At 38.5% G+C, this 26,706-nt stretch overlaps 1 protein-coding gene, 8 non-coding genes and 1 pseudogene across 9 annotated transcripts in view; 7 read left to right on the top strand and 3 right to left on the bottom strand.

The window, feature by feature from the left end:
- LOC134328803 (uncharacterized) overlaps positions 1 to 26,706 on the bottom strand; it is a 450,585-nt gene that overhangs the window by 170,493 nt on the left and 253,386 nt on the right. The window lies entirely within an intron of this gene.
- The window catches only part of LOC134328715 (zinc finger protein 271-like), a 525,414-nt pseudogene that overhangs the window by 352,982 nt on the left and 145,726 nt on the right, over positions 1 to 26,706 (top strand).
- trnac-gca (transfer RNA cysteine (anticodon GCA)) lies at positions 18,618 to 18,689 on the bottom strand. Its single transcript has one exon. It is a non-coding gene; the product is annotated as a tRNA-Cys (tRNA).
- On the bottom strand, positions 18,843 to 18,914 carry trnac-gca (transfer RNA cysteine (anticodon GCA)). Its single transcript has one exon. It is a non-coding gene; the product is annotated as a tRNA-Cys (tRNA).
- Positions 19,198 to 19,269, top strand: trnay-gua (transfer RNA tyrosine (anticodon GUA)). The gene has a single exon. It is a non-coding gene; the product is annotated as a tRNA-Tyr (tRNA).
- Positions 19,415 to 19,486, top strand: trnac-gca (transfer RNA cysteine (anticodon GCA)). Its single transcript has one exon. It is a non-coding gene; the product is annotated as a tRNA-Cys (tRNA).
- Positions 19,635 to 19,706, top strand: trnac-gca (transfer RNA cysteine (anticodon GCA)). The gene has a single exon. It is a non-coding gene; the product is annotated as a tRNA-Cys (tRNA).
- Positions 19,852 to 19,923, top strand: trnac-gca (transfer RNA cysteine (anticodon GCA)). The gene has a single exon. It is a non-coding gene; the product is annotated as a tRNA-Cys (tRNA).
- On the top strand, positions 20,074 to 20,145 carry trnac-gca (transfer RNA cysteine (anticodon GCA)). Its single transcript has one exon. It is a non-coding gene; the product is annotated as a tRNA-Cys (tRNA).
- trnac-gca (transfer RNA cysteine (anticodon GCA)) lies at positions 20,506 to 20,577 on the top strand. The gene has a single exon. It is a non-coding gene; the product is annotated as a tRNA-Cys (tRNA).

Raw genomic sequence — 26,706 nt, 5'->3', positions numbered from 1 at the left:
TTTGCTTTGCTTGCCAATCTGCATACTATTGTGTCTCTCTCTCTTCATTAGTCAACTTCTTTGGCCATAGTGCTGGATCCTCTGGCATACACTCCTTGGCGCTGCCAAACTTTCTGCAAACTTTCTGACCTCTTCTCTGGCCATAGTGCTGGATCCTCTGGCATACACTCCTTGGCGCTGCCCTGACTACTTTCTGACTTCTCTTCATCCCTTTCACTTTTCTCAGAACCTTCTCTGCTTTCACTTGCATCATCCTCTATCACATCTTCTCTATCTACCTGGACAGACCCCTCTACAAGCATGAAACATATGATAGATATTAGCAGGCAATTCCAATGTAGCCTAATGGATGTGATTGAACATGCATAATATTTAAATATTTTGTATAAAACTTCCTCAAATTTCATATAATCATTTGCATCATAAAAACTATGTGGCATTTAATTTTTCCTATGGATGTGACAATTATTGTTATTCTAATCAGGCTACAGCCAAACATAGGCCACATTAAAACACAGAGCATGACTTCAGTGTTGCTAAACACATTACAGTATAAATAGCTAAAATGATGTGCTTTCATTTTAAACTATAGACTCACCTTGTCTCAAATCCACAGTATCAGAGGATGAGGGGTCTGTTGCTGCATCACCCTCTGTGACAGCTTTTGAAAGTTATGTGAAACGCATGTTTACCTCAGATTACAGATGAGGCATCATGTTATTTCTAATTTTGTGTTATGCAGTTTTTAGCACTGACAATTGCGGTGGTATTGAAGCGTTTTATAACCACAGGAGTTCATTTAATGTAGGCTATTTGCTTTTACATTTGGGCTCACCTTTCTTGGGAAAGAAGTTTGTTAGCAGTTGCTTTCCCACATTTCTTTTTTTTCTCTTTCCTGCCTCTCTTTTTTTTTCAGAAAACCGGATTTGGATTTATTGGGCATCATCTTCCATAGCACGGATACAACACGCACTGCCGCTTCAGCAGAATGAACGTTAAGTTAAATGCGCCTAGCACGGTGAAGGCGGACTAAATCATTTTGTGCAAGGGGTGAGGGTGCCTGTCCTCAGACACTATATGTAGGCTAGGACACAAAAATTCAATCCACCAATCAACTGATTTATTTACCCAAAACATTACATTTACATTAGTTAGCAACATTTATTGTGATCTTTAAATTATATTAATATTTAAAGGAAAATAAAATTCCAGACTCCTCAAGGGCCCTCCCCCGACTTGGGGCCCTGGTAACTTAGTCCCACTTTTTACCCCACTACGATGCCCCTGACCTGTAGACTGAAACAGAGATCTCAAGCCATGAAAGTGTGGGCGCCCCTTGTCTAGATTTACAGAATGGAGAGGTATTTGACAGGGACAAAAAGAAAAACAGCCACTAATACAGTGATAAGACTTAAACTCCTACAAATTACTTTTTTGGCACAGATTCAACTTTGTTATCTTTTGTAAAATTGCAAAATGTTTGCAATTTTTTTTTTTTTTTTTTTTTTTTAAATAGCAGACTGGTTGAAGGAGCAGTTCAGTGATATGTCAAAAAGTGGTTTGATAAGTACAACAGAAATTACTGAAATAATGGTGAAAGAAAAATTCATGATCTTGAAAATATTATGACATAATGTAACATCTGATGAATAATATAATTGTTTTTTTTTATAATATTGATTTCAAATAAGGAGTAACTTCTGAATAACCATGTGTCCACTAAGCTGTACATCATGCATCTGCAGATATATTTCAGCCATACTGTTCCTATTCAGTCCTACTATTCCTTCAGCTTTGTTCTTTTGAAAACACTTTATTTCTAGATGTCTTCTTCCCTTTCGTTTCTGAAATAAAAGTGTATATGTATTATATACACTATATATATATATATATATATATATATATATATATATATATATATACATATATAATTATATATAATATAAATAAGCACAAATGTCAAGATTTACGATAAAAAATGTTTTCAAAAAAATAATTATCTGTAAAAGTCGAAGCTTGAAGATTCAGTCATCAGTTGACAGCGATTTAGGACAGGAAAGCAGGCCGTGTCTTTGTACATGTTTGGGTGTTAGATGTGAGAAAGTTTAGAGTTTAGGACATCGGCTGAGATTGTCTCTTGAGTATATTAAAATAAAAATATATGAAGTGCCCGATACAATTCAGATAAAATGTCTGTCATTAGAAATGAATCAGCAACCTCTACTTTATATCTACCGCAACTCAGATGTAGGATACATCAGATGTAGATGTAGGATGCCAGGATACAAATGGAGAATTTTTGAGACACCTCCCAATGTGTCTCAAAAATGTGTCAAGGCTCATCACCACAAACACCTATTGGCCTCTGGGGGAAAAAAAACAAAACAATATTTTGTTTCTAAAGAGGACACACTAGGAGCACTTACTAAAGAGTGTTACCATACAAGAAAAACGAACCCAAACAATTCTCAACACAGTAAGACAGAGAGATAAAAGGAAAAACAGCAGGTCAATCAGCATCACGGGGTAACTCCATCTATATTACGACGACCAAAAATCTGAAAAAAGTTGGGACAGTATGGAAAATGCAAATAATAATAAACACACAGAGTTTATTACATTTACTTTGACTTTTATTTGATTGCAGACAGGATAAACATAAGATATTTCATGTTTTGTCTGGTCAACTATATTTAATTTATTTAATTAATTTATTTGTAATAAACATCCATTCTTGCATTTCAGGCCACACATTCCAAAAAATGTTGGGACAGTAAAGCATTTACCACTTTGTAATGTTGCTATTCATTTTCACCACACTTACAAGACATTTTGGCACCAAGAATACCAAGTGATTTAGTGTTTCAGCTTTGATTTTTTCCTGTTCTTCCTGCAAACACGTCTTAAGATTTTTCGATTTAAGATTCTCCACACATTCTCTATTGGGGACATGTCAGGACTGTCCGTCATTGGTCTGGAGCACATTTTTTTTCCTAAAAAGACCAGGAATGCTGATTCTTCTGACCACAATACACATTTCCACTGTGTGATGGTCCATCCTAGATTTCTCAGAGCCCGGAAAAGTCGACACCACTTCCAATCTTTCTGTGAGGTTCATTGTTTTTAAACATTTCAATATTTTTCTCACGTATTTGTTGACAAACTGGAGATCCTCTGGCTATTTTTTATTACTTCCAAACTGAACAGCACACGAAAGCAGTACGCAAGAGCGGTTAGTATGTCCGAATACGTAGTATATAGTAAAAAGTATGTGAAAAGTACACTCTAAAAAATGATTCAGCACATTAGTAAATTAAACATAATATAATAAGTCAGTTCAACAAAAAAAATAAGTTTGTTACATTTGTTCAAATTTTTGAGTTTGGGCAACCTAAAAAGACATTATTTTAGACAAACTTAAAATTGTAAACTTTTTCAACGCATTATTTTTGCTTCAGTACAACATCATACCAATTTTGAGTTGAGCCAACTAAAATATCTGAGTTGTCTGAACAAAGCAAAGAGGAGAAGAGCATCAGAAGCTCTACGTTCTGTGACTGCGCATGCGCACTTCTCCGAGTTGAGTTGTAACGGACGAGGACGACGCTGAAGTTTTGGATTTTGCCCTGACCTGCCCTGAGGTAGGTATTCAGCTATTCAACATAATACAAGTTATGTTTAAAACTTAACAAATGCATAAACTATAAACTGGCTGAATAACGAGGGGAATTACTAGCATTTTAGTTTCACGTATTTTCTCAACCAAAGATTTCAAATATTGTATGGCAGACGAGTGCAAGTTCTTTTCAAATTGTTAATTTATATAAAGGTGTACAAGTGTAATCTATTTGCAAATTTGGGCTTGTCGGTGACAATTTACCCATTTTTGGTACACAGAGAGCGATGTTAGCTGACATGCTAGCCGGTTATGATGCGAATTTGTTTGAATGGCCTGGGGCTAACCGTGTTAGCTTAATAAGCTAACCTTGTCTGTGGTACAGCACATTACAAAACAGTCTGTTACACTTAATTATGATGTGGTATGATTGTAAGTAAGCGGCTCATTTGATGTGATTTTCACGACTGTGAATTAGGTAGAGCTTTATTCATGGTATTCATAGTTAGCTATAGTTGCAAACTTTTAAACATTAATATGCTTATTGTTTTGCTTACATACTTCAACTTTAGCTGATTTACTGTGCTTGTCTTAATTGATTATTAAACAAGAGCTAAATCATCATATTGTTTAAATGTAAATATATTAATTTAAAATTGTTTGTGTTTTTTATTGCAGATTAATATGCAATGCAATCCCAGTCCAGAAGTACTACTGAAACATTACAGATTGTGTCATTACCAAGGGTGCTCCTGGCCATTGCTGTGTTTGTATCCTGACTCTGCTTACCTGGAAAACTAGTTTGTTTATTGATGCTAATTATACTTTTGCTGGAGTGGCACAGGTTTATGGCTTAAAATAAATGTCTGTTGTGAAAGTCAAATAAACATTTGAATAAAATTTTCTTAAATTGTCTTAAATTTCTTTCATAGCTACTTGTTAAGAGCGTAACATATTCATTTACATTTTTGTCATTTTGCAGATGCTTTTACTCAAATAGACTTACAATTGTGGCTGAATACATACAAGCAATTGAGGTTTAAGGGCCCTGCTCAGGGCCCCAACAGTGGCAACTTAGTGGTGGTGGCGCTTGAACCAACATCTAGACCAGTACCTTAACCACTGAGCTACCAACTGCCAGTTCAGATATGTAAAAAACTTTTGCCTGTAAAAAACATTTGGTAACTGCTTTTTTGTAAAAAAAAAACACACAGTTTAGTAAACAAAAGTAAAATGTTTAGTCAACCTTAAAAATCTAAAGGTTAAGCTGACTTGAAAATATAAGGCAACCGGCTGCTGGATTATTAAAAAAATTAAGGCAATAGTTTGCATGGAACTTTCTATGTTGGTAGAACTTAAAAAAATGAGTTGGTACAACTTGAATTTGTAGTCCTTCATTTTGACTTTATTTAGTTGTGTTTATTACAAAACCTGAGTACAAATTTTTAAGTTGACTCAACGTAGTGATTTTAGTTATACTGTGATCATTTATTTAAGTATATTTTAAGTGGCTTAGATAGGTTCCATTTACTTAATAAAACAGAAAGTTAATTCAACTCAAAAAGATCCATGCAAACTATTGCCTTAATTTTTTAAAGTAATTTCAACACCACATTTTTTACAGTGTACCTGGATGACCAGACTGATTATCTATTCCATAATGTAACTGGAGTTGCAAAGGCAGTTTCCGGTGGTACGCACGCTGAGATGCACGCTGAGACTGTAGCCTAGTTGTTTGTTTGTTTGTAGCCATTAGCTAAATAACTTTTTATATACATATGTTTTAAATGTTAATCTTTCACGCGTAGTTGATATAGAGTGTTATTTTCTCTATTGTAAAAAAGCGCTTGTGTTTACGCTTGTGTTTACTAACGTAAATCCGTGCTTGTGAAAACTTCTGCTACCGGCATCCGAACGAAGACGGTTTTAGTTTGTTTTGTAATTCAGCGCATAAACATTTTATTCATCCAGAATTAAAACCGCTTTCTGTCTGCACAAAGCACGTTTGTGTTTGGATGTTTTTGTAGTTCAGCGCTTAAACATATTTGCTTTGTGGAGAGTTAAAGCTGTTTTCTGTTCTTACGAACTATGTTCTGTTTATTTGTTTTGTACACCAGCACATAAACACCGTTTTCCTTTAGAATTACAGCCGTTTTTGTCGGAAACAAAGCGCGTTTGTGTTTGTTTGTTTTTGTAGTTCAGCGCTTAAACACCTTTGTTTTGTGGGGAGTTAAAACCGTTTTCTGTCTGTAGGAAGCGCGTTCTGTTTATTTATTTTGTACACCAGCGCATGAACACCGTTTTCCTTTAGAATTACAGCCGTTTTGTCTGAACGAAGCGCATTTGTGTTGTTTGGTTGTTGGTTTTTATATTCCAGCTCATCATCGCCTGTTTCGTCCGGAATTAAAGCCGTTTTTCTGTGACTACCAGCAGAAGCGCCGGTGAAACCAACATAAACATCAACTTCAACTTATCTTCTAAAGCTAAGTACATTTATTATGGCCCCAGCAGCTTTATATCCCTGTTCCGAGTGCAACATGTTCAGTTATTCCTTCTCTGTGTTTAGTGATAACTTTATATGTGATAAGTGTAGATTAGTTGTTAGTCTGACGGAGAAGATCTCAGTGTTAGAAGGGCGCATTCGGGCGTTAGAACAGACTACTACTAGTGAGTGCTTAGATTCAGCTGTAGCAGTCCCGAATGCCAGCAGTTCAGGTACAGAACCCCAGACTCCGGCATTAGAGCCCTCACAGCGGGGTGACTGGGTGATGTCTCGGCGACATAGTCGTAGGGCAAAGCACCGACAATCTCAGTTGCACGTGTCCAACAGGTTTTCCCCACTCAGTGACCCACCCGCTGAGAAGCCTGTTAATGTAAGTGCTCTGGTTATAGGAGATTCTCAGCTCCGACACGTGCGTAGTGCAACCCCCATAGAGACACCAGCAACCATAGTCACTTGTATTCCGGGGGCCAGGGCGCCTGATATCAGAGCAAATCTGAAAGTGCTGGCTAATGCTAATCGTAGATTTTCGAAGATTGTTATCCACGTTGGCACTAATGATGTTCGTTTACAGCAGTCTGAGGTTACTAAGAGTAATGTTAAAGAGGTGTGTGAGTTAGCTAGGTCGATGTCTGAGGCAGTAGTGTGCTCTGGCCCCTTACCGATTCAACCCAGTGGTGAAACCTAGAGCAGGTTATTGTCGCTGAACCGCTGGATGTCTAAATGGTGCTCAGAAAACTGCATTGATTTTGTAGATAACTGGTCCACCTTTGAGGGAAGGCCTGGTCTTTTGAAGCGGGATGGTGTCCACCCCACGTGGGAGGGTGCTGCTCGCATCTCTTGCAGCATAGGTGACAGGCTTTACCACCGCGTTAGTGTAGCGGCAGATAGTGCTAAATGACTATCCAGAGCCAAGACCAGGCAGCAGACAAACAGGCCTAACCAACTGTCTGCGAGTTGCCATCGGACGTCACCCGGAATCCTTAGGTCACAAACCATTGAGACTGTGTCTGTTTACCGTGGCAGGTGTAAGCCAAAACAAAATCAAAAAGTATGTCATAATAACTTAATTAAAATTAATCTAAATGAGCATCATGAAAACCCTAGGCTAAACTAAAGTTAGGACTTCTAAACATCAGGTCACTGGCATGCAAAACAGTAATTGCAAATGAAATAATTACAGATAATAGTCTGTGCCCTGTGTTTAACTGAGACCTGGGCTAGACCTGATGAGTATCTAAGTTTAAATGAAGCATCTCCTCCGGGTTACAGTTATGAACATAAGCCATGTCTTAGCGGTCGTGGTGGAGGAATAGCCACAATTTATGATAAAGACATAGGTCTTACTGTAAAATCATCTCCCATAACAAACTCGTTTGAAGTTCTTATCTCTGACATAACCAATAAAGGTTCATCTGATAAAAATAGTTATGTTTAAACTGGCTACTGTTTATCGACCCCCTGGTCCTTACTCAGAATTTCTTAACGAATTTGCCGATTTTCTTTCTAAATTAGTCTTATCAACTAAGAAAGCTTTAATTGTTGGTGACTTTAATATTCATTATGAGGATAAGTGTAATCCACTCAAAATTGCGTTTGATTCTATTTTAGAATCCTTAGGCATCACCCAAAATGTAACAGGACCCACTCACCGCTGTAAACATACCTTAGATTTAATACTTACTTATGGTATAAACATAGACAACCTGGAAATTGTACCACAGAATGACTTAATTTCTGATCACTCCCTACTAATTTATGAAGTGTCCCTGTCCAATAATATACAGCAACCACATCGTTTTAAATGTAAGCACACTATTACATCTGCAACTGCAGCAGCGTTCATAAACTGCCTACCAGAATTACCAAATATATCAGCATCAGAACCTAAAGAACTAGATCAGGCAACTCAAAACCTAGAAACCGTACAACCTTAGATAACGTAGCCCCACTCAAAACTAAACTGATTAGGGAGAAAAAACTTGCTCCTTGGTACAATGATGTTACATGTCATACATGTGTAATTGTCTGTACTATTATGTGTATTGTTTGTACTACTGTGTGGACTGTTGTGTGTATCAATGAGTGTATCACCAAAGCAAATTCCTCGTATGTGTAACATACCTGGTGAAATAAAGTGATTCTGATTCTGATAACATTGTGTAAGATAACGAATTGACAATAGACCAGAGAAAGTCCATATTTGGTGTAAACAAGGACAGGAGAAGTGCTCAGGAACTAACAGCGGCCTAAGGTGTGTCGTCCAAAACAGGAGATGGTGTTCCTCTTGTGATAGTATAGTATGTGTTATGTGTTTTGAGATTCCTATGTATTAAAGGGTGAAGGTGTGCCGTCCAAAACAGGAGATGGTGTTCCTCTTGTGATAGTATAGAGGAACACCAAGAGGAACACCATCTCCTGTTTCGGACGGCACACCTTCGCCCTTGATTAGTTTTTTTTTATTTGATTTTTTTCTGATTGGATCCCTCTTATGTTAATTGAAATTATAATAAGTGCCATTATAACAAACAAGTGTTTATATATTTATTTTAGGGTAAAAGACCCATTTTAATTTTATATATATATATTGTAGTATTATTTGGATTAAAATAATGATCGATTAATTAATTATATAATTAATTAATTATATAATTAATAGCCTTTATTACGGAGCACCACCAGCGATTTTGGATTTAAAGGTTGACCGCTGGGAAGTTTTAAAATATCATATGTAAACAAGTCTCTTTTCTCTGATGTTAAGTTCTTTAAAATGGATTATTTTTCGCATCAAAGAAATTAAAAACACCGTGCCAAGTTGCATAAAATGATAATGTTTATTAAACGAACATTAACACTAAGAATACAATGCTTACTACCTAAATGGCCTAAGATTCATGCATACATTGTTAGATGTGCCATTATGTAAAATTAGGTTGAGATTTACGATGGGATGATGGAAGGAAACCCTTCTAAGATCTAATTAAAGAGTATACGAAAATAGTGTAACGAATAAAATAATTGTAGTGAAACCCAACCTTTTAACAAGAGCACGGAACGTGTTACCTGGAGGCATCAGCTGTAGGAGGTAGAAGAGAAAGGCACAGGCCGGGAATCACCTCGCGGTTGTCTTTGTAGATTGCATTTCGGTCTTTAGCCTGTAGAATGGTTGCGGTTTTCAGCGTCTCTTCACCGAAGAATCTCGAACACACACGCGTACAGAAGGTGTCCTGTATGGCCTGTAGCTACCGGTCTGGATTTTCCGGTCACCACGGGTTGTGCTATTCCTTTAAAAAGTTGGATTCCTACACGCAGTCAAATAAGGACTTTGTTTGTCCAAACGCGAAATTTTGTTTAACCCAAACTTGCGAGTGCTAATGGTTAGCAGGCATGCTACCATGCAGTTTTTCTCTGAGGCCTGGTTGACCTCTTTCTCAAATTTACTCCATCTTCTCTTTGTTCTTGGAAAACTTACTACTTACTTAAAGCCCGCCTTGAGTTTTTAAACCTCTTGAAGAAGGGCGGAGTTACCTAAGGCAGAGCCAATAAGTTTAAATTTCTCTTTGAGGTCATGTGGCGACAGGGCCCTCCCACCATGTGCTTTAAACTGCTGACAACCAGCAGGTGGTGCTACAACCCTATTTTGGAAAAACAAGTTCTGATACAATAAACTTTATACTTTTGTTCATAAAGAGTTCTTGTAAAGTTACTCTAACACTTTAGTAACTTATTTAAACTTAGTAAATATCACTACACAGTAACAGAACTAAATCTAAAAACCATATATGGATAAAAGAAGTCTAACATACAAACATTTCATACATATTGGCGAACACATGTTCTGTTTCATTTATATGTGATACTATTCTTAAGTGGGAGCCAAGAATGGTAAATAAAAATAGAAACAAAATAATCAACGGTCAACTTGTATTATAAACATACAAATTTGTAAAAGTAATTGTAAAAAGGTCCTTTGGTTAGAACGAACTTATTTTAGTTCATTTTCCATATTGTCCCAGTCTCTGAATTCCAGTATGTGTGTGTGTGTGTGTGTGGAGACACACTGTCTCTGGGGTCGTAAACATGGATTAGGGCAGCCAGTGTGTTGGGGTGTTAAAAGCCTCTTCTACCCTTTTCAATGTCTGTCTCTGAATGGAATACACACTTTCCAGGTCTCTAGCATCCTTAAAGGTAAACAATTTGAGTTTAATGTCGGCATCTGGATGTCTTTGCTGGCGCCAAAAGTTGTACTTAGTGTCCGGATCTGGTTAAGTCCACAAATTACCTCGGCAACTTTAGAGCTCTTAACCAGTCATAAAGATCCCCTGGGGATTAACATATCTGTGTCAAAAAGGCCTTCTAACGAAGGGTAGGAGTGGAGAAAGGCATTTTAGGGTTCCCTCTGGGGTTGTAAACTCGGAGACATTCCAATGGGGGAACGTCATAAACAGTCTTTGGAGATAAACCGTCACTGGAGATCTCAATATGCAGAGAAATTGAAGATAACGTCCAGTTTTAATCCAGTAATAAGTCTTTCAATCACGTTTCCGCTACAATATATATATATATATATATATATATATATATATATATATACGTATATACAGTCCCTGACAGAAGTTCTGTCGCTTATCCATGTTGTGGAAACAAAAGCTTATAACCTGACTTTAAATTCATCCATTGGTTTTAGAAATGATTCATATGAAAGCTGAAACCCTCCCAAATGAGGTTTAACACTAGAAGTCCCAGAAATTTCGAGCTCCCCCCTGAAGTCCCGAAAGAGGGTCAAATGACCCTTAGTCCGAACTGACGACTCTGATGGCTCCAATTAGCATCCTTTCATTTGTAAATGTGGCCATTGCCTGAGGAATCTGCAGGGGGGAGTAGAGCTGAATTCACACTAACGTCTGTCTAATACTTGAAAAGGACTAAAAACCTGGCCTTTCTGAGCCAATGGCCTTAAAGACAGATCTTTTACTTTTTTGGGTGTCAATGACAAAAAATACCAAAATTCAAGATTAAGTCAAATAATAATGATGATTTATTAATATGAATATAAGTAAGTTTACGTCTAAGTCTTCCTTCGGATCCAGACAAAAAAAGCAAAAAGAGCCCCCACCTCTGGTCACTCTTTAGTTTTATACCGTCATTAATTCCTGATCACGTCAAAAATGCTTATGTGTGTGCGCTGTCTTTTGCACAAAATGCTGAAGCATACAAAATCTTTTTCTGTACCCCTGTACATTTTGTCAAGACACAGAGTCCTGGGTCTTCACAAAGATCAGTTTCAGTTCCCTGTTCCTAAATGTTCTACACACATTTTGTTTTGAAGCACACATGAAGTGTTTTGGGAGAGATGTGACCTTTTGCTGCTGATCCGTGATGTTGTGCTGCATTATCTAGGTCATTTTGCCAAATGTACGTATAGTTTGCAAAACATACAATCTGTTTCAAGTTTTCAAGTTTTTCTAAAATAATTTATTTATGTTTTTCTTTTAAAAAAATATGTGAAAGAAGTGGGTTCAAAATGACAGACAAAAAACAAAACAAATTAATTGTGTTGATCCACCTCAACAAAGGTCTTGTAAAAGAGCGTAAGCAAAAGAATGTAAGCTGCTCCTGAGTGTGTCTGCCCACCCCCCAGCTGCATTGTTGTGCAGGGGATATGCATAAGGTTGCTAACACCTTAGCAAATTTGCATGCAGCCTTTTGTTCTGTGGGGGATAAATAGGTGACTGCTTCACCTATTTTGTTCACAAGAAACATAAAGTTTTGGGTGGCTTGCGACTTGAAATCAAAGTACATCTGTAATGTCCTCCCATATCTTGGCAAGGACCCCAGTCGTCCCAGCGGGGAGAGACTGTCCGAAACTGTAGTGATGAGGCTGATGGAACCATTCATGGACAAGGGCAGAACTGTAACCACGGACAATTTCTTTACATCATTGTCACTTGCACAACGACTGCTTAGCCGGAAAACCACTATCCTCGGCACAGTCAACAAGAGTCGCCGGGAAATTCCTCAATCCGCTAGACAGATGGACCGCACTGAATTCACCACTCAGGTGTTTTCAACCACTGGTGCCACACTGACAGTGTATGCACCCAAACGAAAGAAGGCCGTCTACATTCTCAGCAGCATGCACAGCGTGGTTGAGACTGAGGATACCAACAAAAGGAAGCCAAACACGGTCACACAATACAACCACACAAAGTGCGGTGTGGATGTAATGGACCAAATGGTGCGGGTCACAGCTGTACCTTGCTCTAAAATTTCAAATTCTCTATTTAAAATATATAAAAAATTATTCATTGTTTCAGTGCTTTTTTGCTCAAATAAAACTAAACTAAATACAATATGTATAGTCTTTATATTATCAAATACAATAAACTGAATAGAACAAACTAAATTTAGAAACTAAATGGCTAAACTCAATGGAAAACAACAACCTCCTGTGGTGCGACAGTAATGGCCTTATTTGCAGAACAAAAGACGGTGATTATAGGATGTTAGCTAAAATCCTTCAGGTCATTCGACCCGTCTCTGGGTTCCAAAGGTAGAAATGTTAAATGACCCCTCTCTGGGACTTCTAGTGTTAATTTAAGAAAATAAATTTGCTTCACTGCAGAAATATTGATCATTTAATGAACACAGAAAGGTCAGATTTTGGCAAGACAAAAGTTTTGTCGCCTTGTCATATAATGCACCCAATCCTAGTTTACAGCCTCACCTGTGCTCACTAATTGATCGGTTAATTAGTGGGTGTGTATAAAAAGAACCCCAGCACCCCAGACCTTCACTTAAACTGCAACTTCACCTCTGACAACATGCCAAAAATCCACCCTGCGACCAAAGCCTTGATTATCAAGAGGCTGAAGACCAGATCCACTGCAGAGGTGGCTGGCACCTTTAATGTGTCTCAGCGTCAAGTACAAAGAATTAAAAAAAGATTTGAAGAGACTGGAGATGTTTTTGACAAGCCCAGGTCCGGCAGACCCCGCAAGACAACTGCTAAGGAGGAACGTTTGTTGGTTAGAAAATCCAAAGCCAGCCCCTCTTCCACTGCAGCAGAGCTCCACCAGGCCTGGTCACCTCAAGTCCCTGTGTCAACTAGAACAGTTTGTAGGATTCTGTCTCGAAATGGCCTCCATGGTCGAATCAGTGCCCAGAAGCCAGCACTAAACAAAAGGCAATTAAAAGGCCCACAGCCTGCTAAACGGATGGACGCTGGAAAAGTGGCAGAAGGTGGATTTCTCAGATGAATCTTCAGTTGAATTACACCACAGCCGCCACAAATACTGCAGGAGACCTACTGGAGCCCGTATGGATCCAAGATTCACCCAGAAAACTGTTAAGTTTGGTGGTGGAAAGATCATGGTCTGGGGTTACATTCAGTATGGGGGTGTGCAAAACATTTGCAAGGTGGAAGGCAATATCAATAGCCTAAAATATCAAGAAGTATTAGCTACCTCTTACATTCCCAATCATAAAAGGGGTCAAATTTTGCAGCAGGATGGTGCTCCATCTCTACATCAAAGTTCCTCAAGGCGAAGTAGATCAAGGTGCTCCAGGACTGGCCAGCCCAGTCACCAGACATGAACATCATTGAGCATGTTTGGGGTAGGATGAAAGAGGAAGCTTGGAAGACAAAACCAAGGCATGTAAGACTGCATTCTTTGCTATTCCTGATGACTTCATCAATAAATTGTATGAATCATTGTCGAACCGCATGGATGCAGTCCTTAAAGCTCATGGAAGTCACACAAAATATTAAATATGGCTCTAATAGCACCACAACTTCATTCACCAATGTTATGAAACATATCTTTGTATTTGAAGTAAATTATTTGTTTGATTTTCACATTACTTTCTGTGGGCGACAAAACTTTTGTCTTGCCAAAATCTGACCTTTCTGTGTTCATTAAATGATCAATATTTCTGCAGTGAAGCAAATTTATTTTCGTAAATTAAACCTCATTTGGGAGGGTTTCAGCTTTCATATGAGTCATTTCTAAAACCAATGGATGAATTTAAAGTCAGGTTATAAGCTTTTGTTTCCACAACATGGATAAGCGACAGAACTTCTGTCAGGGACTGTATATACATATACAGTGTATCACAAAAGTGAGTACACCCCTCACATTTCTGCAGATATTTAAGTATATCTTTTCATGGGACAACACTGACAAAATGACACTTTGACACAATGAAAAGTAGTCTGTGTGCAGCTTATATAACAGTGTAAATTTATTCTTCCCTCAAAATAACTCAATATACAGCCATTAATGTCTAAACCACCGGCAACAAAAGTGAGTACACCCCTTAGTGAAAGTTCCTGAAGTGTCAATATTTTGTGTGGCCACCATTATTTCCCAGAACTGCCTTAACTCTCCTGGGCATGGAGTTTACCAGAGCTTCACAGGTTGCCACTGGAATGCTTTTCCACTCCTCCATGACGACATCACGGAGCTGGCGGATATTCGAGACTTTGTGCTCCTCCACCTTCCGCTTGAGGATGCCCCAAAGATGTTCTATTGGGTTTAGGTCTGGAGACATGCTTGGCCAGTCCATCACCTTTACCCTCAGCCTCTTCAATAAAGCAGTGGTCGTCTTAGAGGTGTGTTTGGGGTCATTATCATGCTGGAACACTGCCCTGCGACCCAGTTTCCGGAGGGAGGGGATCATGCTCTGCTTAGTATTTCACAGTACATATTGGAGTTCATGTGTCCCTCAATGAAATGTAACTCCCCAACACCTGCTGCACTCATGCAGCCCCAGACCATGGCATTCCCACCACCATGCTTGACTGTAGGCATGACACACTTATCTTTGTACTCCTCACCTGATTGCCGCCACACATGCTTGAGACCATCTGAACCAAACAAATTAATCTTGGTCTCATCAGACCATAGGACATGGTTCCAGTAATCCATGTCCTTTGTTGACATGTCTTCAGCAAACTGTTTGCGGGCTTTCTTGTGTAGAGACTTCAGAAGAGGCTTCCTTCTGGGGTGACAGCCATGCAGACCAATTTGATGTAGTGTGCGGCGTATGGTCTGAGCACTGACCGGCTGACCCCCCACCTTTTCAATCTCTGCAGCAATGCTGACAGCACTCCTGCGCCTATCTTTCAAAAACAGCAGTTGGATGTGACGCTGAGCACGTGCACTCTGCTTCTTTGGACGACCAACGCGAGGTCTGTTCTGAGTGGACCCTGCTCTTTTAAAACGCTGGATGATCTTGTCCACTGTGCTGCAGCTCAGTTTCAGGGTGTTGGCAATCTTCTTGTAGCCTTGGCCATCTTCATGTAGCGCAACAATTCGTCTTTTAAGATCCTCAGAGAGTTCTTTGCCATGAGGTGCCATGTTGGAACTTTCAGTGACCAGTATGAGAGAGTGTGAGAGCTGTACTACTAAATTGAACACACCTGCTCCCTATGCACACCTGAGACCTAGTAACACTAACAAATCACATGACATTTTGGAGGGAAAATTACAAGCAGTGCTCAATTTGGACATTTAGGGGTGTAGTCTCTTAGGGGTGTACTCAATTTTGTTGCCGGTGGTTTAGACATTAATGGCTGTATATTGAGTTATTTTGAGGGAAGAATAAATTTACACTGTTATATAAGCTGCACACAGACTACTTTTCATTGTGTCAAAGTGTCATTTTGTCAGTGTTGTCCCATGAAAAGATATACTTAAATATCTGCAGAAATGTGAGGGGTGTACTCACTTTTGTGGTACACTGTATATATATATATATATATATATATATATATATATATATATATATATATATATATATATATATATATATATATATATATATATATATATATATAAATATTTATTTACTGATCATGTATCATTTTCTTTTGTCCTTTTACCTAGATTTCTGTCAGGAGGTGAGTTTCTTTTACGTCTTTTACTTTTTATGATTTTAGGTGAAATAGTGGAGCTTTGTACCGTATTTTCTGTTGGATTACCTATATTACCCTGACCATTGTCACTGGATAAGGGCTTTAGATTTGGAGGCTTAGACAAAATCTTCTTGGCTTGGTCAGTAGGGCTCGAGAGTTCGTCACTTGTTGTGGTGGTAGTGGAGGAGGAGGACGAGGAGGAGCCTGTTTCATCTGAGCTGGTAGTTGTGTCGGTGTCCGATGCTTTGTCTTCTTCAGGCCGATGTTCTTTTCTTTTTGATCTTCATTGTTGGTTTCAGTTGTGGTTGTTAAAGTCTCTTGTGTGCTGACGTCTGGTAGCAGGTTTGTTTCTGGACAAGATAGAAGACCTCTTGCACAGGTTGATTTTGTATACTTTGAAGACCTTTGATTTTATTGCTGTAGGAAAAGGGGCAATTAAAAAATATCTGTCCTTCCTTGTTACATAAATTGCAGATTTCCATGCTGTTGCAGTCTTTCCCTTTATGTCCATGCTGTCCACACTTCCAGCACTTTTGTATTTCACAGTCTTTAACATGATGCGATGTTGAAGAACAGATGTAGCAGCTTTTGCTTTGTCCGGGATATGTTATACTGCCATTGTAAGGTCCCATAGAGATGGTATTTGGAATAGTCATTATATTGCCATCAGGAGTTTTTTTAATCCTAATTTTATACTTGCGAACTCCATACCAGATTCCATATTGATCGACAGGCTTGTGAACTTATAAGATATCACCGAACCTCCATATATATTGCTCAACATCGCCATCAGCAACACGACCAGGCCAAAACTTGACAACTATGAATTTTATATCATTTGGAACAGAAGAGATCAGCTCCCAGTTCTTCCAGAAACCATTGCCAGTGGTACTGTTGAAAATCTGCGTGAAATGTTGAAGGGTCTGAAAAAAAGAAAAGAATGTCAGGACAAAGATAAAGTGTATACTTCTAAAGCACTGGTTAAGTAAATACAGCTACAAGGCTAATTTTGGCCTTGTCTTAATTTGTGGCCACCAGTTTTCTTGTGATCATCGTAAAAAAAAAAAAAAAAGAGATGTCGCCCTCCTGTGGCACTTTTTGAGAATTGTTGTAAAAACTAATATGATATGATATGGTAATATGAGATCATGTGGCCATGTTGGTAAAAAAATTCTTGTAATGTCGCCCTCTTGTTGCACTGTTGGAGAATTGTTATAAAAAGTAATATGATATGGTAATAAAAGATCTAATGTCAATGTAAAAATAAATAAATGAATAACAATTATTAAAAGTGTTTTCAGCTGCACAATTGGTTAGACAGACGCTGACTAGCTGACCCCATGCTCACCAAACGACAACTGCTAGCAGAAATACTGCCCTTTACTGCCATAACAGGTACAGGATTATTTTTAAGACATATTGTCATATGCAATAAAAGTGCAACAATATTAGATATGAAGACAAAATATTTATTGTTATACTGAATTAATGATTTACGTGCATTGCCCCACAGTGACATCTGGTGGGGCAAGACAAGTTAAGTCTGATTGTACAGAAAAATTGTACTGCCCTTTAATTAACCCTTGTATTGTGTTAGAAAGCTGCCCACATTTTTAGTGTTAGCGGGTCAAATTTGACCCGATTTAAATCAGGCTGAAAATACAAAAAAAAAAAAAAAAATACTTATCTTCTAATGTTGTTTCTCACCTTATAGCTAATTTAGTTTGTACTTATGTAAACACTTTCAAATTTTTTTATTTTTTTGGGTCCATAAACTTTTCATCTCACAATATACCACTCGTTTTCAATTACAAAAATGTTTAAATTCACTACAGTGAATTTCCTATAGTAAAGAATAGGGGGAAATGATATTATCTGAGTCTAATAGACTAGTTACAGAGCACACTGACCAAAAATTATTATTATTATTATTTTTTTTTTTTTATCTTAACATTATTATCTATAGTGACATCTTTGCTGCTACAGGTCAATTTTGACCCGTATAGATTGGATAAAGGCAAAAAGTCCTTTCTTTTTCATAAAACCAACTTTATTTTACTCAGAATATCAAGTGCAAATTGAAAATTAAACTATAAATTGAACACTGAAAAAAAAAAAACTGTGTTTGTGTGTGAACCATAAACTGAACATTGAGAAACAATATTTTGTGCGCATGTGTGATTGTTAGTGTGCTTCTTGCAGATGTGTTTCTTACATGCGTGGCAAGTGGTGCTAGTTTTTCTGTCCTTGTTCGAGGGGCAGGACTGGCACCTCTTTCTCTTGTTCCCCCTGGAATCCCCTGTCTGGTTCCTTGTGCAGGATGCTGGTGTGCTGGTTATTTGACCCATAACACCACAAATGGCACTTCTTTTATTAGAGACATTCAGAATTGACTAAAATGATGAAAATGTATTTTGTTGTGTTAAAATAGCTGTTTCTGAGGATATCATGAAATCTTGTTCCAGTACAAAAAAGCAAACGGTACTTTTTACGTACCTGAACTTGAAATCGGGTCAAATTTGACCCAAACACAATATAAGGGTTAAACATGGCACCAAAAGTTTAAAACTAAGGAAATCCTGAGGGGGCACCCAGATTTGAACTGGGGACCTCTTGATCTGCAGTCAAATGCTCTACCACTGTGCTATACCCCCCACATATAGAGGGCCTTTCTTCATTAAATCTCAAAATACAACAAGGAATAGTAGCAACACAACTGATAAATTGGTTAGGTTTTATTGACATTAGATTACTAAATCTACATCACTCCAAGAATGATCAGTAAATTTATACCAACTTTGATAAAGAGGGGGCACCCAGATTTGAACTAGGTACCTCTTGATCTGCAGTCAAATGCTCTACCACCGAGCTATATCCCCACCCATAAGAGTAAATTTTTATTAAATCTCAAGAACCATCCAGGAGTAGTAGGAACACAACTGATAGATTGGCTGGTTAAACAAAAAAATTTACTGTCCATTAGTTAAATGTGGCACCAAAAGTTTAAAACTATAAAGGGTCAATTATTTTTTTTTAAACTTTGGTGTCATGTTTAATTAAAGCGCACAATGACTTTTCTGTTAAACCAGCCAATTTTGTCAGTTTCTTTGCTACTATTATTGGTCGGATTTTGAGATCTAATGAAACTTGACTTTGCCATGTGGGGGTATAGCTCAATGATAGAGCATTTGACTGTAGATCAAGAGGTCCCCAGTTCAAATCTGAGTGCCCCTTTAAGATTTCTTTAATCTTATAAAATTTGTGCCACATTTAACTATAGGCAACACAGTTCCTCTGGTTAACCAGCCACTTTGTCGCTTGCATTGCTGCTATTCTTGGTCAGATTTTGAGATTAAATGAAAATATACACCCTACATGTGGGGGTATAGCTCAGTGGTAGAGCATTTGACTGCAGATCAAGAGGTCCTCAGTTCAAATCTGGGTGCCCCCTCAAGACCACTTTAGTTTAAAAAATTTGATGCCACGTTTAACTAATGGGCAGTATAATTTTTTTTTTCTGTTTAAGCAGCCAATTTGTCAGTTGATTTGCTATTATTGGTCGGATTTTGAGATCTAATGGAAATAAATACCCTATATGTGGGAGTATAGCTCAGTGGTAGAGCATTTGACTGCAGATTAAGAGGTCCCCAGTTCAAATCTGGGTGCCCCCTTAAGATTTCCTTAACCTTAAACTTTTGGTGCCACGTTTAACTAAAGGCAATTCGGTTCCTCCAGTTAAACAGCCAGTTTGTCAGATGCAGTGTACCAGTCCTGGTCGGATTTTGTGATCCAATTAAAATTTGATCATTTATGATTAGGGGTATAGCTCAGTGGTAGAGCATTTGACTGCAGATCAAGTGGTCTCCAGTTCAAGTCTGGGTGCCCCCTCAAGATATCCCTATTTTTAAAACTTTGGTGCCACGTTTAATTTTAGAGCACCATGACTTTTCTGTTTAACCAGCCAATTTGTTGCATTGCTACTATTATTGGTGGGATTGGTGGGATTTTGAGATCTAATGGTATTTGACCCCTATGGGTCGGGGTATAGCTCAGTGGTAGAGTATTTGACTGCAGATCAAGAGGTCTCCAGTTCAAATCTGGGTGCCCCCTCAGGATTTATTTAACCTTAAACTTTTGGTGCCACATTTAATATAGGCAACACAGTTCCTCTGGTTAACCAGCCAATTTATCAGTTGCATTGCTGCTATTCCTGGTCGGATTTTGAGATCTAATGAAACTTGACTTTGCCATGTGGGGGTATAGCTCAGTGATAGAGCATTTGACTGTAGATCAAGAGGTCCCCAGTTTAAATCTGAGTGCCCCTTTAAGATTTCTTTAATCTTATAAAATTTGTGCCACATTTAACTATAGGCAACACAGTGACTCTGGTTAACCAGCCACTTTGTCATTTGCATTGCTGCTATTCTTGGTCGGATTTTGAGATTCAATGAAAATATATACCTTACATGTGGGGGTATAGCTCAGTGGTAGAGCATTTGACTGCAGATCAAGAGGTCCCCAGTTCAAATCTGGGTGCCCCCTCAAGATGTCCCTATTTTTAAAACTTTGGTACCACGTTTATTTAAAGCGCACCATGACTTTTCTATTTAACCAGCCAATTTGTCAGTTGCATTGCTACTATTATTGGTCAGATTTTGAGATCAGGGTTCAAACACCTTTACCAAGGTCAAATTCAAGCACTTTCAAGGTCCATTTTCAAGCTTTTCCAGCACCGTACAGCTGTGGTAAATTTCATACTTATACAAATACATACACTATATTGCCAAAAGTATTTACTTACCCATTCACATCATTGAGTTCTGTATAAACAGAAGCTGTCATTTTGAAAAAAATATGAAGATTGTTTTTTTAAGCCTGTAAACCACTTTAACAACCTATTTTCTTCCTTCCATGATTTGTGCCAATTCATGATTCTAATCAGCTGTTAACATTATCTATTTGAAATCATGTCATTATTATTATTTTTTTTTACCTTATTACTAGCCCAACTTTTTTAGAATGTGTTGTAAGCTTAAAATGCATTCATGTGTATGTTAAGAATTGAAGTTGACCAGACAGAGTTCATATAAGATGAAATAAGAGTTGATGTAAATGTAAGAAACATTGCATCTATTTTATTTGCATTTTCTATATTGTCCCTTCTTTGAGTTGGGTAGTACATTCAAGTCATAGATATATCCAAATAACCTATAACCACTGAATTTTGGCAGGATTAATTTGAAGCAAAAGGTGTGGCAGTTTAAGCACTATAATGATCTATATCGGTATTCTTATTTTAATAAAACACCATTTCTAACTTGTATGTCAACTTCATGCAGCAGCTGAAAATCATCCATGAAAATAGGAAAAGCAAATAAATACCTTTTTTAACTTTTTTAACCACAGATCTAATTAACAAGCGTAGATTCGTCAAACCTGTGTGCAGTTTGTCACTCATCTTACATCATTTAGCTAAAAAAAATATTTTGTAGTAATGAGTAACAAATTTGCATACGTCAAATGTATCGGAGGTAGGGTTGCCAATTTTTAGAACTGGAAATAAGGAACACCCTGGGTTGGCGGGTAGGTGGTTAGGGTTCCACCTATAAATATATTACGGGTCTTACACCGTCATAGGGACATTATCAAAATGTTTTATTTAGGCTGTTTAATATATATTATTTTCATTATTTATAATAATAAATCAGAACCATATATAGGCAAAACAACATATAGAACATCATGTAACATTTTTTCTCAGTAGTGCAAACAACATTTTTACATAAACCATCTACACACGGGCATGCACTCCTTCAAGAATTCTTTAAATGTTACTTAAAAAAAATAAAACAGACCTGGTATTATAAAAAATGCTGAACTATATTTTGTTAGAATTTCGTATCACATATACACTGTCAATTTGATAATATTAGTTAACCAAACTAGATTTCTTTTTATGGTAATTTTTTCTGTAGTTTAGCTTCTGTAGTCCAGTGTGAAAGTCTCTAATCTGCAGCATTTCTCTACCATTGATAAAAACACGGAACAAACCGCGTCCTGTATCAGTTCAGTACGGAACACCACGTTTACTTTCCAAATAAGTGTGGCAGTACGACGAAGGGGAAAAGAGAAATGGAAGGTTGCGACAACGCCACCTGGGGTAATCTCACCCACTGGAAATTCTAAGTCTTTAACTTTTAACATACAAGATCACACAGGTTCAATAATACCACGGGGCAAGAGACGGTTTTCGATTTAACCACAAAGGCTTTATTACACATCACAAACAGTTAACAAAAAAACAATCAAATTTACACACACACACACACACACACAGTAACCAACAGAAATAGCAATAATTTAGAAGAAAGGATTGCTGGGGCTTACCAGGCGGCCAGGGCAGACCAAAGATATCAGGAATCTATTAAATCAAACACCGTGACACTACACTGACCCTGCAAAGAAAGAAATGTGAAGAAAAACCACCACCAAGGACTGGACTGCCGCCTGAGCCACAGCACCTAACCAAACACACAAAACACAATCACAATATACCGAACAAAAACTATCTCTATGATAGTCAGGAGTACATTCCACAGGAAATATCAGCGGGAAATTCTTTCCATGGCATATCACAGGACCAGTTAGCTATAATAATTAAGGCAGTACAAGGATGCACAGGGGTCCCAATGGTTCCCTCTGCTCCAGCTTTAAACTAATTTGCCCAGCCGCTTCAGCCTATCTATGTGCTATTAGTAAAGTTTTTACTAAGGGAACATAATTTTTCATTTCTTGTAGACACAGGAGCTCAAGTCACTACTCTCTCAGAAACAGTTTGTGAATCATTAGGAATACCTTTAACAAACAAACACATCACAGCTGAGGAAATAGGTAATGCTGGTATTTGCTTAACATTGTCTGCACCCATATCTGTTAATCTAGGGCCTAAAACAATTTCATGGCAATTTTGGGCGGGGAAAGTTGAAAACATTTTTGGTATGGATTTTCTGAGAGAGCTGAACTGCTCTCTGTCAATTTCTGCTGATTCTTGTGTTTGGAACATTGCTTCTTTAAAACAATCTGACTTGGCTGATCATATGATTTGGTCTGAAGATAAGGATGACTGTGGGCTCTTGGATATGAAACCAGTTGTTCTTACAGGTCGTCAACCTCCTTGCACCAAACAATACCCTATTAATAGTGAAGCTTTGAAAGGTATTCGACCTATCATTGATCAGCTTGAGAAAAGAGGCATTTTGGTCAAAACACATAGTTCTTCCAATAGTCCTTTATGGCCAGTCCGTAAGGCTAATGGAACTTGGCGGCTTACTGTAGACTATAGAGTAGCCAATCAGCATATTGACAAGCTAACTCCATTGGTTGCTGACCCATCTACCATCTTTGATGGCATTCCCACTACACACAGTGTTTTCTCTGTCATTGATATGGCTAATGGTTTTTGGTCAGTTCCATTAGCAGTGCAAAACCAGCCCTGGCTTGCTTTCACAGTGGGGGATGTGCAGTACCAATGGACACGGCTGCCACAGGGATTTCATAATAGCCCCACTATTTACCATCAAGCACTCAGGAGACACCTCTCCCAGGCAGAGCACATTTTACAATCATCTGTCATTATTCAGTATGTTGATGATGTTTTATTAGGTAGTGAGAATAAGGATACACATGACAAAGACATGAGGGCACTTCTTGATTTTTTGGCTAGCAAAGGGCACAAGGCCAGTCGTGAAAAGGCACAGCTGTGTTGTGCTGGTGTACAATATTTGGGACAGTGGGTTACCCAGGGTTCTAGAGGAATTTTGCCTAGCAATTAATGCAATGTCACTGCCAACTACAGTGCACAAATTGCGAGCTTTCTTAGGTCTATGCAATTACTGTAGACCCTGGATAGATTCTTATGCGGCAATTTCACAACCACTATACGATCTGCTTAAAGGTAACCCTGGACAACATGACCCTGTTGCACACACCGATGATAGCACATTTGCTTTTGATAAGCTTAAATCAGCCCTGGTATCTGCACCAGCTCTCGGCCTTTGTGACCCAAACAAGCCTTTTACTGTTTTTGTACATGAAGATTGTGGCTTCATGACATCCTGTCTAACTCAGGAGCATGGTGGTATGCAACGGCCAGTGGCTTACCATTCAGCTAAATTAGATACTGTGGCATGCGGAATGGGTCCGTGTTTAAGAGCAGTACAGGCTACCTATCTTGCACTATTAGCATTTGCTCCACGAACGCTAGAACAAACAGTAATAGTCAAAGGTCCTCATTCTGTGTCAGCACTGCTAAATAATGGTCGTGTCTTGTCAGTGACAGCCTCCAGGTGGGGTAACTGGCTTGCAGTTTTGACAGCTCCTAATGTGATGATTCAGAATGCACCCATGAACAATCCTTCCTCTCTTATGATGTCTTCACTGACTGATGCCACTGAGGAAGGAGACGACCATGATTGCATTGAATTATCTAATCCTCATCCTGTTTTTAAAGATACCCCTCTCGATAACCCTGATTTGATACTTTTTACAGACGGTTCCTCGACCCATAGTGATGGTCAGCGTAGATCTGGATGGGCAGTAACTGACAGCTACCAAACTTTAGCAAGCGGTAGTCTTCCTCCTTCTTACTCAGCACAGCAGGCTGAGTTGGTGGCCCTAACTGAAGCATGTAAACTTGCATCAGGCAGGAGTGCTACAGTTTATACAGATTCTCGTTATGCATTTGGGGTGGCCCATGATTTTGGGCATTTGTGGAAACATAGAGGTTTCCTGACGGCTGCAGGTACCCCTGTTAAAAATGCTGATTTAGTACAGAATCTGTTGGAGGCAGTTAACTTACCCACATATTTAGCTATTGTAAAAGTTAAAGCACACACTGTGGGGATTTCATTTGAAGCACAAGGCAACAGACTTGCTGATGAAGCAGCTAAAAGGGCAAGTTTTTTACCACCAGCAAGCATTGCATCACTTACTAACACAGAGTGTAGCAGTAATAACATATCCTCCATCCATAAGTTACAGTCTGATTCTCCAAGCTGGGAACTGTGGACATGGCTGGATTCAGGTGCAAAGGTTGCACCAGATGGCGTCTGGACCAAAGGGGGAAAACTTGTTGCACCCGAATCATTACTTCCTTACCTAGCCACACAAATACATTCTTTGGGCCACACTGGGGTGGCAAAGATGGTTAATCAATTTTCGCACTCTTGGTGGAATCCGAAATTCAGGGAACAAGCTAGAACCGTTGTTAAAAATTGTGTTGCTTGCAAACAAGTCAATGCTGCACCACAGATGCAAACTCCTGCCAATAAAACAGTGGCTCCTCCAGGTCCTTTTCGCCATTTACAGGTAGATTATATCACATTACCTAAATGTGAGGGAAAACAAGATGTTTTAATTGTAATAGACAAATTTTCTCGTTGGATTGAGGGCTACCCAACTTCTAAAGGTACTGCAGCACACACTGCTAAGATGCTAGTGCAGGATTTTATTCCCAGGTGGGGGCTCCCTGAGCAGATTGAGTCTGATCAAGGCACTCATTTCACTGGACAGGTAGTACAGGCTGTAAGTAAACTTTTAGAAGTAAACTGGAAACTTCACTGTCCTTACAGACCACAAGCCTCAGGACAGGTAGAGCGTACAAACCGTGTCATCAAGGAACGATTGACCAAACTCCACAGTCAGGGAGTAAAGTGGACGGCAGCCTTGCCAGCAGTACTTTGCAGTATAAGGGCAACTAGCAACAAAACTGTTGGCCTTAGCCCTTATGAAATTCTGACAGGTAGACCCATGTCAGTTCCAGGTGTTATTGATCTTCGTAAGGCAGATGTGCATTTGTTGTCAGATGCACTTCTTAATTACTGTCAAACACTCACACAAGCAGTACAGGAGGCTCACACTCAGGTCAAACACACTTGGGGTAAACCAACTGAAGGCGGTCATACCATAATTCCAGGCCAATGGGTCATGGTGAGGAAGCATGACAAACAGTCCTTAGAACCTAGATGGGATGGCCCATATCAGGTTCTGCTCATTACTGACTCAGCAGTGAAATGTGAGGGAAAGAAAACATGGATTCATGTTTCTCACTGTAAGGTTGTGTCTGCTCCTCTGAATTGAGTGTTAGGGTCAGAAAGAGGAGGGGTGGGTAATATACGGAGCCACAGAGAAGAACTATAGTGTACAGAGCTATGGGGGCCAAACTCTGTGGTGAACAGTGATGGCTTAGTTACCTTGAAAAAGTAATCTGATTACTGATTACTGATTACTCCTTTAAAAAGTAACTTAGTTACTTTATGGATTACTTGATTTTAAAAGTAACTAAGTTAGATTACAAGTTACTTTATTAGTTATATAATGCGGAATATTTCAAAGATATTCCTTTGCAATACTTTATTATTTGGCTGCCAACTTGTGTGTACTGATGAGACTCAATTGAATCCCAGAACATGCTAGTGTGAATGCATGGAAAACAAATTTTAATTTTCTTTCAAGAATATGATACAGACTGACCAACACTATTACGCTAAATCAGCATTGAAAATTGACTTTACTTTTAATAGCCTTCTACAATGCTGGAGCTTCTTAAAACGGAAGATTTTCTTTTAAATAGAAGTGTTATTTACCTGCTATTAAATTGTTTTCCAACAAAAT

This window comes from Trichomycterus rosablanca, chromosome 15, assembly GCF_030014385.1.
Source record: "Trichomycterus rosablanca isolate fTriRos1 chromosome 15, fTriRos1.hap1, whole genome shotgun sequence".
Lineage (NCBI taxonomy): Eukaryota > Metazoa > Chordata > Actinopteri > Siluriformes > Trichomycteridae > Trichomycterus > Trichomycterus rosablanca.
This window is presented reverse-complemented; position numbering and strand designations above follow the sequence as displayed.